This window comes from Leptonychotes weddellii, chromosome 3, assembly GCF_054177405.1.
Source record: "Leptonychotes weddellii isolate Sample4059 chromosome 3, ASM5417740v2, whole genome shotgun sequence".
Classification (NCBI taxonomy): Eukaryota; Metazoa; Chordata; class Mammalia; order Carnivora; family Phocidae; genus Leptonychotes; species Leptonychotes weddellii.
In genome coordinates, this window is record NC_138371.1 from 149554840 (window position 1) to 149572211 (window position 17372).

Genomic DNA, 17372 nt, shown 5'->3' on the forward strand with positions numbered 1-17372 from the left:
GGGAGTGTTAGGTCCTGGGGAAGGGATTCAGGGCAGGTGAGGAGTGGGTCTTCATGGAGTTTGCTTTCCAGAATGTGTTGAAGAAGACTCTTAAGAGTTTCTGTCTTGTGAGTCCCTCCTTTCCTCTGGGCTGGTTTGATTGGTTTTTATCCGTTTTTTTTTTTTTTTCTTGAACCAATCTCTGGCTTAGCATCAGCTGACAGGATTCACTGATTCCTGAGACTGCATGAGTATTTAACACCAGGATAAAAATTGATCTGAAGTGATTTGGACCCATCTATGAATTTGGGAAAAATCACCTAAACTGAGTAAGATATATATACAATATCCAATGGAGCCAGAGTGTCTCTTCCACTGTGTTGTTCATGTAACATTTTGAATTAGCAGAATTTAGGAGTAAAGAGGATTCTGTCAGAACATGTCTTCTTTGGCTTTGCAGTTGGTTTCTTGGTCCTTTCAGGCATGGAGTCTCTAAATCCAATCTTTGTTTAGGCTTGGAAGATGACAGCCACATCCATGGAGAATTTTTTATTAAGAGTTTGAATACTTCGCCTGGTGATGGGTATTAAAGAGGGCACGTTCTGCATGGAGCACTGGGTGTTATGCACAAACAATGAATCATGGAACACTACATCAAAAACTAATGATGTGATGTATGGTGATTAACATAACAATAAAAAAGAAAAAGAAAGAGTTTGAATATTTCTATGCATTAAAAATTGTGCTTTTCGGGAGTCAATGAAAACATGAGTTATTTCTTTCTGTTTTAACTCTCAAGTGATAGTGTAAGGATAAATACAAATTAAATAAAGAGGCTTAATTTTCCCTGCTGAAAAATGAGGCAAGAGATACCCTGTCTCTTTTCCTCTGGGCATTTACTTTAGAGAACTTGTAATTGTATGTACTTTCTCCTCTCTTTCAAATGTCTATAAATCCTTTTGAAGACTACATTGGCATTTTGTCAGCTTTATGACTTGGAAATATCTTTCTCCAGGACCTGAGAACTGTCTCTTTAAAATGTAAACATCAAGGGAGATAGTGTCCCACTGTCATGGTTTCTGTCGGGGCGAGGGAGCTGGACTTCAGGCGGGAGCATCGCTCCACCTTGAAACACGAACTCCTGCCATCAAGGTATGAGAAGTTCCTTCTTCCTCTGGATGAAGCCAATTAGCCAACACAGATGATTACCCAAATTACCTGGTAAAGTTAGAATAGTTTATGTATGGCAAATGGTACTATCCAGTCCTCTGATTTGAGGACTAGCTATTGTTTATCTTGAGAGTATGTGTACAATGGGTTGTATGTGCACAGCGATAGGAAAGGGTGAGATTTCCTTCTGTCTTTGCAATCTCTTAGCAGACTGCCTGTGATACCCATCACATTCTGGTTGAATGCTTATTTAATAAGGGAAGTGTTTTCTTTGTCTACTACCTTTGTGAAGAGGATTTCCGGGTTGGGAGAATATTCTGTTTTTAATTATAACTCCCCAACATTGGTTTCTAGTGGGTAAACCAAATTACTGACATGCTTTGGTTCTCTAAAATCTCCTTTCAAACACTCATGGGGGGGTTCACTTCTGTTGGGTATTTTAAATGACCTCTTGGTCTTAAAAGTAGAGTTGACATTTGAAGATTAGACTCTTCCACTCTTAGAGATAATTCTAATCAATGTATTCTTGATATAATCAATTTTGGGGTTTTTAAAAATGGTGTGCCTGCATTCTAAAGATAATCATAAGAGATTTAGAGCCCTATGAAAGTTCTGTTGGTGTAAGTATTAATTTGCTAGGGCTGCCATAACAAAGCAGTAGGTGGTCTAGATAACGGAAATTAATTTTCTTACAATTCTGGAGCCTTGAAGTCCAAGATTAAGGTGTTGTTGGGGTCGGTTTCTTCTTAGGTCTCTCTCCTAGGCTTGCAGATGGCCACCTTCTCCTTGTGTCCTCACATGGCTTCCCTCTGTGCGTGTCTGTGTCCTAATCTCCTCTTCTTATAAGGACACCAAATTGGATCAGGCCCACCCTGATGACCTGATTTTAACTCAGTTATTCTTTAAACACTCAATCTCCAAATATAGTCCATTCTGAGGTACCAGGGGTTAGAACTCCAACATGTGAATTTTAGGCAGACACAATTCAATCCATAACAGTTGTACATATTCCAGTTGCTATTCAAGTATGTGCAAAGGCAGTTTGATCAAAGTGCCTGAGAGACCAGAATGTGACTGTTATTTAAAATAATTTTTATGGGGTTACCATTCAGCATTCTACTTGTCTTAGTCAGTAGAACCAATATCTCCAGATTTATACTATATATACGTATATATATATATTTTTTTTTTTTCCCCCTGAGAAAACAGGATTGTTTTTGAATGACTATTAGTTCTTTCAAAGGAGGGACAAAATGTTTTATGGAAAATGTACCCAAGCCTTATTTGCAGCTTCAAGTTGGCGAAGTACATTACCTCTTCAACATGGCAGTATAAAATGTCTTTATTGTCAGCCCTACCCTAAATCCCATGCGTGTGAATTTAGCCCCCCAATGGCACTTACGGCCACTAATTAAAACTCAGTTCTCTCAATGTTCACTGTTGTATGTCTGGGGGAAGAGGGAACACATTTTTTGACCCTCTCATATTCTTGCATTCATTAGGAAATCAGTGCTTTTCCAACGTACATTCTGGCAACCCACAAATTGACTTGCTACCCAGACTGACCCTTCAAGGAAAGAGGGGAAGGATGAAGAAATGCAAAAAGGTGGCCATATTTTCTCCTCAGACATTATATTTGTCTCCTTCTATTAGATTTATTTTTGGCACATAGAAGAGCACATCCATATGGGGAACATTTTAAAATTGCTTGTGAAGAGTAGGCATATTTCCAAGAGGAAATGTAACCTTGCCTTCATCTGGCGTATCAGATCAATGCACTGTAAAAGATCATGTTCAGTTACCTCATTTTTTTGAATTAGAATTAATGGCTCATTAGTCTTGATCATATCAATATTATAACACCACTTACATTTGATAGAAAAGGGAAGAAGGCTGATGGAGTGCACTTATTCCCTTTTACTCTTAGCGAATACACCATGTGCCAGCCTCAGGGAAAACCGGCAAGATCACGGAGGTGGCCCTTTTCAAACAGGCCCCATTTAGGGCAATTGCGGACTCTTTTGTAAGAGGCTCTTGGAAGAAGAGTTAAAAGGTTCTGAAGGTTTTGGTCACTTGGGACATAGAGCAGTGTTTTCCCTCACTTTAGGCAGCAGGCCAGAGTGGGGGAACCAGACACCCTCAGCATTTCTTTGGCCACATGTTGGACCATATGTTGGAAACTGGAATAGCAGACATTAAGAATCTTCTCTTGACCATCCCTCCCGGGAGGAATTCCATCTACAAAGGAGCATATATTTCTGCAGGGCTCAGAGAGATAGGCAGGTTGACTCTTTTGAAATAAAAATAGGAAATATTGCAAGGCACCAGATGATATTATTGAAGATAATAGGCCTCTTTCCCAATCCCTAAATTATGCCAAAACAAACAGGAACCAAGTGGGCTCTAAAATTAAAGCAAAGAAAAACAAAGCAAAATAAAACAAAAACTACCTTTATGGAAGGAAACACCAGACCAGGAGTCAAGAACTCTGGCTGTATTATTGACTCTGTCACTAGCTAACCGTGAGGCTGTAGGTAGTGGATATTTTGTTTCTGTTTTTTGCCTGCATGGCACCTCTTTCCTTTGGAAATTGTCCCCCATCCCCACCCCTGCACCCGGCTGGGCTGTAAACCTTTGGCACATGAGTTATATCTTACCTCCCAGGCCACAGTGATTGGCTCAAGGGTGAATACAAGGAAACCAGGGCAGTTAGGGTCTTCTTGGGATTTTGCTGGAACTATCAGGAAAGAAACATTTACTTCTCACTGTTGCTATGAGTTGAAGGGATAATTTAAGCCAATAGCTGCCAGTGTCCACCCAGAGAGAGGCAGATGTGAGAAATGCTCAGAGAGAAGCAGAGCTGGGTGACACATATCTCAATCCCTCAACCTCACTAGGCCTGGAGTTGGTCACTCTTGGAATTCCTTTGTATGCTAGGAAATTCATCCCCCTCCTTTCGGTTGGGACTTGGCTTCTTGGAACCTGGTTATTAAACTTTGTATATTTGGATTTACCTCTCTGAGCTTCCTTTTCCCCTCTGTGAAGGAACATAGTCAGTATAGTGGAGTCCTATGTTTCATTCCATCTCTGAGCTTTGTATGACTCTAACTCTAAGTCTCTTGACACAGGGGCACCTGCTGGCTCAGACAGTAGAGCATGTGACTCTTGATCTCAGGGTCACGAGTTCAAGCCCCACGTTCAGTGTGGAGCTTACTTAAAATAAAAATAAAATAAAATATTTTTAAAAATCAATCCATCAATCTTTTCACTCATCTTACCTAATAATTTGTCGTGGTATTTATCCTCCTAGACAGTAAGTCTCTTAGTAATCTCTAAAATTTCCCTCGAAAATTTCTTCCAATTATTTGGAAGTTATGATGATCGCACTGGGGGTTAAATTTATCTTTATATTAACAATGAATGAAGTGTTTGATAAGAAAATTGATAGTATAAATAGGATCAGAGAGTACCATTTAAAACCCTTTTAAGAATACAGACAGCTTTTAGAAGAGAAGGAGACATGATAAAAACCCAACATCTATTCATTAAAGTCCATCTGAGTGTTAAATATAGCTACTGCATCTACTTGAAAGCAATAAAACGAAATAATTTTCCTAAAAACTTAATTAATAATTAAGACTGGGCAATCCCACCAATGATTTTAATTCTCTACACCAGTCAAAAAAATAGAGACAGAGTTCCATTATGCAAATATCCTTAACAAAATCTCCCTAGACCACCACCTTCGGTAGCTGCAAGCTGGCAAAGAAACAGAACTTGAGGGGAGAGCAGTTTGCCTTGAGAAAAGGCACTCAAAGACTTGGGGGTATTAGTAAAGATTAACCAATAAGATTTTTAAAAAAATGAAAGGACAGGGTCCTGTGTTCAGTTTCTTTCACTGCCCCCTGGCCAGACTTATTACCCTTCTGTTAATAAATAGGTACAGAGGACTGAATTAAGAGGACACTAATAGGGACACCTGGGTCGCTTAGTCGTTAAGCGGCTGCCTTTGGCTCAGGTCATGATCCTGGAGTCCTGGGATTGAGTCCCGCATCGGGCTCCCTGCTCAGTGAGGAACTTGCTTCTTCCTCTGCCTGCCACCCCTCCTGTTTGTGTTTTCTCTCTCTCTACAAATAAATAAATAAATAAAATATTTTAAAAATTGACAAAAAAGAGGGGACTAATAAATATTCTTTCCTCTCTTCCCCCCTTGAAGAGGCTCACCAAGTGTAACTAAGCTAGTTTCTCAATGGACTCTAGTATAATGGAAACGTCCTTTTGACAGGTCTGAGAATTTGACATGTCTCTGCAGAACAGGCACAAAAGTACAGTAGCACTTAGCATTCACAGCACTGGAAAGAGATTAATTAGCTCACTTCACATCCTTTCACGATATTCAAGTGTTGATCATAAAACGATACAGAGCACCAAAGTTGGGGAAATGAGGGCTTCGATCAACAGTAGGAGTTTAGAACTCACAGCTTTTGACTAAGCCATTGTGGCGTCATCCGGTGCTTCGCCTGACTACGAGCTCTCTCTCGGGAGGGGCCTCCCCTTCACCCGCCTCATCGTCCCCCCGGGGATGCCTGCTTTCCTGCCCAGCAAGGGGGTGACTCAGTGTTTTGTGTGGTGCCCTCAGAGTGGTTTGGCTGAGGTTTTGGAAGAATGGCTGCACTTTAGTTGCAGAGTCTCTAATGTATCATCGGGAGCCAGAGGGAAAAAGATAATCTATTTTCTAAAGCAGAAGTGACTTAGGAAATCCCTGATGGGGGAGCTCATCTCTGACTATTTTGGAAAGTGTTTTCCAGCGCTCATTTCTAAGAGTAGATTGTGCGGTTTGAGGGCCTCGGCTGAAGGAATCACAGATGCAGCGTCTGAGCAGTGAATGGATGCTCACGTGTCAGCCACTTTGTGTGGCTCTGAGTAAGCAGACACAAAGTCAAGTGACCAGGTTCCGTTCTCACCATTGTATCTGGCAGGCTTCCTCTTTATATGCGGAGGGTGGACCCATCCCACAAACACTTGCAAATTCCCCGTGGGGTGTGTGGCCTCGTGTCGGTCACTAGGTATTGAACTTTGGAGTGAATCGCCTGGGAGCTTATTAAATTACGAATTTCTAGGCCCCGTTCCCAGAAATACTGATTCAGCAAATCCAGAACAGGGTTTAGGAATCTGATTCCCATTTGAGGGGTTCACAAACACCTTTGTATCCCTAACACCACTATTCAAAGTGCGGTGGGGCTAGTACAGATTCTTCACTGACAATCACTCAGTCACAATGGCAGGATGGGGCCCACTGGCCCAGACACGTAACAGATGATGGCAAAACCCCACAGAAACCCAGACAGAGCGGTACGGCTCAGGGATCCACAGCCACAGGAACTTGAGAGTATTGTGGGCTAGATTTAGACATGAAGGAATTTTACAAAGGATTTTAAAAGTAATTTGGGTTTTAAAGAAAATCAAATCTGATCCAACTATTTCTTTTCTTTTCTTTTTTCTTTTCTTTTCTTTCTTTTCTTTGTTTTGGATGAGTCGAATGAGATCCAGAGAGGTTAAATGACTGGCCTATATTCACTCAGCTAAGACTTGAAAAGTAGGGAATGGAAGCAGAGACTTGTAATTGTGTCTACAACAGCCTTTGGAGAGTCTGCTCTGGATGCACTGGAAGTGGGTATACAGACCAGGATTCTATAAAAATGACATGGGGGTAACATGGCTAAATACTAATGCTGTTTTTAGATTTAGGTTGACAAAGCAGAGGATGATATGTCAATAATTTTCAGTGATATGCAGAGAATATTCCATATGGAAGGAAGGCTCTGCCAGGATTCTAATCTATACATCTTCATCACTGGCTTAGATGTACACACACAATATTATATTAGCTAAGAATTACTGAATTTGAATTATGTGCTTTGCTTTTTACATGAATTAACTCATTTAATCTCTTTAAAAAAATCTTACAAGGCAGGTAATACTATCTTTAATTTATAGATGGGAAAACTGAGACACAGAAGGATTAAGAAACTTGCCCAGATTTGCAGAACTAGCAATCAGTGAAGTGTGGATGCAAACCAAGGCTGTCTGCCTCCCCCACCCTCTTTAGATCACCGCCCTACAGAGAAGCTCATGAATAGGCAGATGGCTCCACACTTGAAGGGGTGGCAGAGTATTGGATGACAGGATTAGGATTTTGAAAAAGTCCTGGTGGAATGAAACTAGTGATGTCCCTTAATAGGCATAAATGTAAAGTTCCACATTTAAGTTAAGGAATCAGTTGCACACATATAAGGATGCTAGCAAGCCCTGGCTTAACTACAGTTCACAAGAAAAGGACTTAGGGGCTTCAGTGGACTTTGCACTCATATGAATGAATAATGCGAAGTGGCTGCCAAAAAGCTTATGCAATTTTAGGCACAAGTCAGAACAGGGTAGATGAGTCTTACTGTGTGTGTGTATATAAATTTAGGCTCCACACCCAGCATGGAGCCCAGTGCGGGGCTTGAGCTCATGACCCTGAGATCAAGACCTGAGCTGAGATCAAGAGTCAGATGCTTAACCAGCTGAGCCACCCAGGCGCCCCTAGATATATTCGATCATAATTAGAGTGAAGTGGAAAATACATTAATTGGTATTTTTTGAAGGAAACAGAGACCATCAGATTGAGTTCCGAGGTGGACATCTTCTGTGTGGCAAAGTGGAAATTCATGGGTTTGGGTAGCTCAGCATGTGTTCCCCCAAATATACTCTCTTTCTCTTTATTCCTCTCTCTTGGCAACAACATGTAATTATCCTTTATGGTGCTGTCCACCCTCACCCCATTCTTTGTGGTCCTGGTGGAAATGTAAATCACAGTGTCCTTGTGCCCCACAAGTCCAACTCCCAACCAGACCCTGCTCCATCCTTTCAGGATTTTTATCTTGGATTATGTGATACATGAGAAAAGATGGTTGGAGCATAATAACTCTGATACCAGCATCCACAGGAGACTGTCTGTGTGCTCCTCACCAGGGTGTCACCCTAGTTCCTGTGTTTTTTGAGGTTGACAGCTCAGTTTCCCCAGGTTCATTTGCGTGGATCATTCTTCATGATCGGTCAGCTCATTCATTCGAAGAACATTAACATCCAGGGCACAAGACTGTAAACACGGATTTCTCCTTTTCTTTCCTTCTCCTCCTCCTCCTCTTCCTCTTTCTTATTTAGGGAAATGCTAGGCTCCAAACTTGTGTGTAAGAGTGAACATGAACACAGCAAGCAACTTCTTAGCAAGTTCAGTAAAATGGAATTGTGTGTTTGAACTGGTTTCAGAATCAGGAGGTCATATGTCTGGCACAGATTGGTGACAGATTCAAGGAGAAAAGTGTAACTCAGGTGCCAATTGAGGAAAGAAAGAAACAGTTATGAAGGCAGGCATAGGACTTTGGATAGGAAACAAAAACAAAAACAAAAACAACAACCCTAACTGAGAAGAAAGAACCAAGAAAAAAAGGTAAAACTATAAGAAGAGGAACAGAAAGAGGATGATGATGATGACAAGTCACTATGTGTGTGTGTGTGTGGGGGGGTTGTTTGTTTACCAAACACGTTCACAGATTCTCCTCCTTGCTCCTTGTGACCTCTTTCAGCTGGTGTCATTACCCCCCATTTCTATGCATGCATCCAGAGGTCTGGAAATTGTGACTGGCTCAAGGCCCAGAGCTACGTGAGTGACATGGCTAAATCCCAGTCATGCCCACCCCCTACCCTTCCCCATCATCTTCTTCCCCGTCAGTCAGTCCCTCTGGCTAGGAATCTCTGTTAAAATTCTTTTTGAAAAACTCCCAGTTTCCTTTTTCGTCTTTGAGCATGCACTGTGCCTCCCATTTTGTTCAGCGCCGACTGCAAACTCAGCTTTGACTCATGAGACAAACACCCTCAACCAAGTTATATCGTGCACATTGTTTCTCTCTCCTGCTCTTGTCTTCCCATCAATGTCTCCTGGACCTGGTTTGCTATTCGTGTAGATTTACTAGGTGAAAAGCCTAGAGCTCTTGTAAACTGCACCCCTCATCAGTCACTAAGAACAGTCTCAATCCACCCAAATGCAGGCGGCTGGGTCCTGACCAGCTCTGGGGGGAAGCTGGACATGAAGCCAAAATATGATACCAGGTTCCCCTGAAGGCCGGAAGAAAGGAAATGTTCCTCAGTATCCATTAGAGATTTTTCTGAAAGCAAAAGTCCCAGGAAAAGAAACGAACTGTGATCAGAGTGGAGTTTGTTGTAAGTACCTGATTCCTGCTGTGAACAGTGATATGTGGTTGTTTTATAAATTAGCCACACTTGAATTCTAAATCACTATGGGTGCTGCAGAGCCTTTGATATAAGACTAAGCTTATTTTTCAACAAACAAAATAATTGCTCAACATTGGTGAGTTGGTGGGGGCGGGAGGGGAGAGTCTGCTTTTTGAGGAACTATACCTGCTTCCCAAATAATATTCTAAATACCTGACAGTACAAAATAATGGTATTGATAAAGATGAATAAATCTGATCCTGGCTATTTTATGTCAAATTGGTAGAAGAAAAATTTTCATGCAAGTATGCAGAAAAGTAATAAACCTGCTTAAGGAACAAATTTAATGGTTCCTAAGCCTATATATTTCTAATAATTGTTTATACTTTTAATTTAATACTACTATTCCTAGCACGAAGCTTGTTTTAAGTTGTATAGAGCTTGGAATAAAACTGAAGAATCAGAATTTTCCAAAAGGCGGTTTCCAAGGGATTTCGACAACGGTTCACCACACTTCCATCACATTCGCTTCTTTGTCGCAAAGATTTTTTTTTTTTGTAAATAAATTTTGAATAGACCTCGGTCACTCTTCTCCATTCCCCCTCAGGGATGTGGGAGGTGAAAAGGGAGGAGGGATAGGTCTTAGAGAAATTTTCTAGAAATTATTTTTTTGGTTTACTACTAAAGGCATCTCCACCAATAAGAGTTTATATGCATAAATTTTAGATCTAATTTAAAGAGTTACAATGTCAAGCCTTAACCTGATGTTATTTTCAAAAACCAAATGGGTGTTTGAAAGCAGTCAGGAGAGCATCTCTAGGAACGGTTATAGGAAAGCATTAAGCAGTCAAGATAATCATTTCTGGCCGATCTCTGGATGCTGAGAAATTAAAATGGGCGTGGCTACTTATACCATCACACCTTCCAGGGCAGTATCACCTCTCCAGGCTCTCAGACTGAAAGTCCAGACTTAAGCTTTACCAAGCAAGTTTGAAATCTGTTGGCAAGCCAACGTGGAAAGCTCCTGCTACCATTGCTTAGGTTTTGCCCCTTCTGGGGATATATAAAACCCTCGGTCTCTCCAGTTGCCCAGTCAGCACTTTCCAGGAGCACTTAGAAGCCGTGACATGCCCACCTCTCCATCAATGACAACTGAAAGCCCCAAGTTGGTAACGGCATAATGGGGAATGCGGCGGGGGCGTGAGAAAGGGGCTCGGGAAATACTTTTCCAGAGCAGGTCAATATGAATGTGAGGTTGCCTTCCAGAGTGAGCGGTAAAGCCCTGTGACTGGGATTCTGCCCCCTGGTGCTATTAATACGGTTGCTGCTTTCCTGTTCCACACAGTGATCGAGCACCACCAGTGTGCATTAGGCTCCTGCAGGAGCCGACGTAGACAGAGTGTCTGCCAGACGAAGCACTCCAAAATGTTCCGCAGGAAACAGCCCCGCGCTGACATGGAGAGCGGGATGGATGGTCTCCTCCTCGAGACTCTGTTTCTATTATAAATTAGAGGTCTACTTAAAAAATGAGCGAAGTATAAATAATTTAAAACAAATCAAAGGCCTTTATTACCACCATCGTACCCAGGCCTTTGAAGATAACTCGGCTCCCCAGCACATTGTCGGAGGCTTGATCTGCTCTGCTCTCCTGTTTCCTCCTATAATGACGTGTATCTTAAGAAAAGTAAAAACGAAACAGACAGAAAAGCAAACCTCAGTATGGTATCCAGGTTAATGTCACTTGCGAGTCCCAGCCCCAAGGGAGGCAGACTTCCTTCTTGAGAGTTCACATCCACGGTGTAATAACGTGAGTCCATCTCCCTCCTCCTCATCGCTTGCAAACCGGAGTGGAAGATTCCACGACAAAACCACCAGGGATCCTCTGGGAAAGCATTTAAAAGCAAATATTGAATGGCCTGTGCTTGTTACTACTTCAAGCTCTGGTAGAGTTGCAACTTCATCTCCTTCCTTCTTTCTCTACTTCCTTCTTTCTCTCCCTTCCCTTCCTTCCTTCCTTCCTTCCTTCCTTCCTTCCTTCCTTCCTTCCTTCCTTCCTTCCTTCCTTCCTTCCTCCCTTCCTCCCTTCCCCTCTCTCTTCCTTCCTTCCTTCTCCTCTCTCTCTTTCTCTATCTCCCTCCCTCCCCCTCTTTTTTTCTCTTTCTCTCTTTCTTACTTTCAATTTTTACCAAGGACTGATAACCTTGTCTAACCTATTGTAAATCATATTTTGTAACTTACCCTCTTAACCATGTTTAACTTGGATTTCTATGTGGCAAAGTTATCAGACCCCTTTGTACATAAAATGCAAAAATCATCTTTCACAGGGAGAGGTGGGAGCCAAAGGAAAATTGGTAATGGCTGGGGCAAAACAACTGTTTCTCATGTATTAAAATATCTTAGAAGTTTAAATGAGAAAGTATGAGTGGACATCTGGAAGTGAGAGTGTGTGTGAGTCATGAAACCTTTGTAAAAGCTAGTGCCCTTCAAGAAAAGAAAGAAATGAATTAGGGTGGCCAAATTTGAGAGCGTTGGCTCAGGGAAAATACTCTCAGTTCCCAAACCTGGCTGCACATAAAGCTTGGGACCCTTATTAAAAATGTAGGCTCCCTGGATTCGCTCTAGGGGATTCTGCATCAGGAAATCTGGGGCTCAAGAATAGGTATCTTGGATATCACTGCGAAAGATGCAATAAAATGTTAGATTGGGAGTTCACACTTGTAGTTTAGCTACTAACCCAGAAACAATGTAGATTGGCTAGGACTGGAGCCCACAGCCAGCCAGGTATCTGAAAGTAATTCCACTAGTGGTTAGTAGTTGAGATTCATGGCAGTTTTTGTGAACTGCAGTTATATTTTTATTTCTTTAAAAAAGTTCTAAAGAGTTTGGGAAAATGGCATTGGATTTATTTGCCACAAGACAGTTGACTTGGTACCTGTATTACCAGAATGAGGATCTCCCCACAATCCCCTGACAGCCCTTTCTCTAATATTTGAAGAATCTTATCCTTTTAGACAAGATGACACCTCAGCCAATGTGGAAAACAGAACAGATGACATCCATTTTGAATAGCAGTTCCCAAACTTTTAAGGATCTTTTTACATTCTCAAACATTATTGAGGGCCCCAAAGAGTTTCTTTTCTTTTTGGATAGGTTATATCTGTTGATATTAGCCATGTTAGCAATGAAAGCCAAGAACTTTTAAAATATTTTAATTCGTTTAAAAATAACATGATAAACCCATAACATGTTAGTATAAATAACACTTTTTGGGGAAAAAATAATTATATTTTCCAAAACAAAAAATTTGTGAAGAGTCATGTTTTGCATTTTTACAAATCTTTTAGAATGTCTGGTTTTGTAAATGACCATTGGATTTTCACATCTGCCTCTGCATTCAATGCATTGCTGTATGTCCTTTCAGTTGAAGCATATAAAGAAAATCTAGAGGGGAGGGGGGTGGGGGGGATGGGTTAGCCTGGTGATGGGTATTAAAGAGGGCATGTACTGAATGGAGCACTGGATGTTATACGCAAACAATGAATCATGGAACACTACATCAAAAACTAATGATGTAATGTATGGTGATTAATATAACATAATAAAATAAAAAAATGTAAAAAAATAAAAATAATAAAAATAAAGAAAATCCAGCTCGACAGGGGTATGTAATTGGAAGAGTGAGGTCTTTTGTGGGTCCCAGGAATGTGTCTCAGGAACTTGGTCTCCCTGGGCCAGAATTTAAGACCTTCTCCTGTAGAATGATCTCAACACGCTTGCCATGGTGGTGAGCTTGAGCCGTCAGCTGAAGGCACTCATCTGTGAGGTCTGTGCTGGCTGGTTCAACTCACAAGAGTTTCAGATCTAAGGACAAGGCATGGGAGACCAGTTTGGCCAAGAGGAAACCATCAAGAACAAAGTGGTGTGGGTCCTAGAGTGACGTGTGATAGGGGACATTTAGAGGGAGTCCTCCACCGGAGAAGTCTGGGGGAACTGCTACACATCCTTTCTGTTCCTCTGTAATCTGAGGGCAGCTCAGGCCCACTGTTTTCGGCACCGAAGAAAAAAAAGTCTGGTTAGTTTCTCTGAGGCATTCGGATAACTCAACAAGCTTTGCTTGATGTTTCTGAGGTGTCTTTCTGAGGTGTTCTGAGGTTGGAGCCTTTTCATTCAGTTAAGTAGAGGATTGCCCATCAACTTTATCCAGCTTCTCTCTAAGTGAATAAATGTCTTCCCTCTTTTGCCTTTTTCAGAAAGTTCATAATCTCTTCTATCTTTGAGCAATGATTTCCTTGTTTCTCTCTTCTCCATAGATCAGCTAATTCAGCAGTCCATGGAATAAGTTGTAGGTTCAGTTCTTTTACAGGTTGTCCTGGGAATCTGACTGTAGAATTGATCTAGTCTCATCAATTCTGTGACCCTTCTCCCTGGTTCCTGCTTCAGCCTCCTGAACCTAGTAATTAAAATGGCTGTGAAGTCTATTAAGGATGGACTTCCTTATGGCATGAGGCTCCAGAGCTGCTCTCAAGTAAGCTTAAAATCCATTGGCCCTTTTCAATATTTTAAGTTTATGTCCCACATTAGTTACAAGGTCATAATTGTGGGTGTGTGGCCAAGGACATCTTCCAAGTGTTGGCTGGTTGTCTGCAAAAGAAATTTGCATACGGGCATCACCCTCTTATTTTATGTACCTTTGCCATGAGCCCTGATATCAGAATGTCAGCCCCATGATAGAGCCACAGAAGCGTCCCTTTCTCTCCACCATTTTCCTTTCTCTCTCCCTCTCTACCCACCATCCTGTGCAGATGGAGATCCTGGGGCTTACTCCAACTTCAGTGTCTGCTTTTGAACCCTTGCCTTCCCCTGCAAGTCCCCTGTGGAACTTCAAAGACAGAGCAGCTCTGGCCAGAGGAGGAAGGTTAAACCTCTGGTAGCATTTTTCTCCTCCATCCTGTCCTCTCTCATCCATACTCACCAATCATTTCAGCAGGAAAGGAAATGAATGTTTATTGGATGCCTTCTAGGTACCAGCCACTTCTAGAAACATTATGTATCTCAATGAGTCCTTACAAATCTTTGCTTTTGCAGATAGGTGAACACAGATTGCACAAGGTCACCCAGCATTCACGCTTTTGCATCACTCTGTGCTGTGCTGCCTTCTTCCAGGAATGCCCTGAGTGTCTTCCTTCCAGAGGCAAAGATGGCGACATCTGAATCCTCTTTCTCATTTTCTCACTACATGAAATGAAACTCATTCCTGAGTCCTATCAGTTTTACCCTTGTTAAAGTCCTCAGAGTTGTCTCTCTGTCCCATGATCCTGCTTGAACTGTTTCCCGGCCCTTCTCTGTCTCAGCTGCCTTCTGATGATGGCCTCCTCCCTGGGCCTCCTCAGGCTACTCTCCTCCTCTCCTGGAGCCCCAGACTGTGGGGTGAGTGGCCAAGGGTGTAGGTGCTGCAGCCCGATTACCTGCATTCAAATTCTGCCACTGGCACTTCCTGACTCCGTAATCTTGGGCAGTCGATGTAATGTCTCTGTGTCTTGGATTCCTCACATGTAAAACGGCAGCAACACTAGTATTCACCCCATAGGATTTTATGGAGACTAAATGGGTTGATGCACGTCAAGCGTTTCAGACAGTGCCGGGCATGTGCTGAATGAGTGTCAGCTGCCAGCCTGCTTTTCCTGCTGCAGAGCTCAGATCAGCTTATTCCCCCGTGGAGCGATTCAAAGATTCCCCATTTCACATCAAATACAGACCAAACTCTTGAGCTTGGCCTTCAGGGCTCTTTTGTTTTCCTCCAATCTATTTTCTAAACCTCATTTCCGTCAGATTGCCACATACACCTCTAGCCGGCCAGAACTGCTAGACATCTCTGTGTCTCAGATTCTTGCTTCCATATCCTTGTCCCTTCACACACTGAACTTTCTGCATACTAGAATTCCATGCACTTTTCCAGACTCAAAACCCAATGGCATCCTTTTCAAGCGGGCTTCCCCGATCTTCCCAGCAGCAAGTAATCTACTTACCTTGTGAACTCCCATAGCTCTTTATACCTCTCTTTGGGCACTTGACCACGTTTCATTGTCAATTATAGTTATTTATGTCATCACCTACCCAACTAGAAGGGAAGCCCTTCCAGGGTGGGTTTATCTTTGCATTTCCCTAAGTGTCTATATAGTGTCTTGTTCATAATGAGAATTCAATAAAAATTCTTCTTTGAATGACTGAGTTTTATCTAAGAATAACAGCTGCCATTTATCGAGCTCTTCCTCAGTGCCAAGTACTGAGGGTTTTATGTATATTGTCTCATTAAATCTTCACGACCCTATGTGGTACTAATGACTCTTCCTCCCAGTTTTCAGAGGAGGACAACAAGGCACAGACAGGTTAAGGTATTTGCCTGAGATCACGCCTCTGGTTAATGATGTAATGTGGACTTGATCCTAGCGCTGGTTGACTCTATGCCCATGCTCTCATCCCCGGCATTAGAATTTCTCAGGCAGTCAAAGGAAGGCTTTACCGAGCTTGATCAACACGCACGCACGCACAGACTTCCTGCTACCTACTTGGCCATTGGGCCTGCTGCCCTCTCAGCAGAGGCCTCCTGTGCACCCATAGCTCTGTTTTAGCTGAAATGCACTTTCTCCTTTCGGGGGAGGGTGAGCTCTAAGGGCAGTCCCAGGGAGACCTTCCCTGCCGGCTCTGCTCCTAGGGCAAGGCCCGAGCATCACTAGGTGGACCGGCTACAGTGAACTCTCCCAAGGATGTGTCAGCATTTCTGCTAGCCTGATTAAAACGCGGCCAACAAATCATTCGCTGCCTAATGTGCAACGCACTGTAGCTTATTTGATAGTATATTTATGCACACATCTTCAGAAACAATATTCTTGTAAATCTTGTATCAAGCCCTTGGGGAGATATTGGTAGTAAGCAGGAAATCAGCAAACACATTGATCCTACATGCTCTGTGATGTTAGCGGTCGTCATGAAATTGAATTTCATCTTAACATATTAAAATCAATATACAGTGTTCAGTTTAATTTAGAATGTAAATACCATCAAGGGTTTTCAAGACGGAGGAAATAATAGTTTCTAACTCGGATATGTATCATTACACAGGCCACTTTCCATTATTTAGAATAAGTATGACCCAGGAATAAACAAATATCTAGCTCTGCCTGTTAGAGTAAATGGGAACTCCAGTTCTCAATTGATCAGAATCAGTAGCTAAGAGGGAGTTCTCATTTTAAACTGACATGGAAAGTTTAGCTATTTTTCTCCATAGTCCTATTTTAAAATAAAATCTGGCCTAAAATTGCACTTACTGTTTTTAATTCTCCAAACCCCATGCCAGACAGCACTACTTTGCTGCAGTGGGAGGGTACTGGTTTTTGCAATGTGTTACAAAACCGATCAAAACCCCACAAGATTTTCTTTGACATCAGGAGGGTTGTGGGCCCAAGTGACACTCCTTATTTTGGGATATGGGGGTAGCAAATTCAGAGGGCAAGGGCTTCTGATGCCTCTGATTCTCTCAGAATCCTGTTCTGCTTTCTCTTCCAATCCTTTCTAATTTCAGGGGTAAAATGGGAAATAGTAATTATCGTGATTACTATTGTGTATGCTTATTGCATGTTTATTGAAGAGTGAAGATCTGCCAGGGACGATGACATTCACTTCTTGACGTGTGTGGTCTTTGGTAGCATCTTCCTAGCCCTCTGATGTAGGCATCGTTGTTATTTCTCTTTCGCAGGTGGGAACTGGCCCCTTTGAGGAGTGAAACTGCTTGTCCAAAGTCACCCAACTTGTACGTAACAATCCAAATTTGAACCTGGGTTTGTGGGACTCCGGAGCCGGGGCTCTTTTCCGTGACTGGCCCGGAGGAGGTAGCCCTGGCCTCTTGGAGAAATTATGCCCTCTTCAAGCGCCCTTCAAGCGCCCTTCAAGCC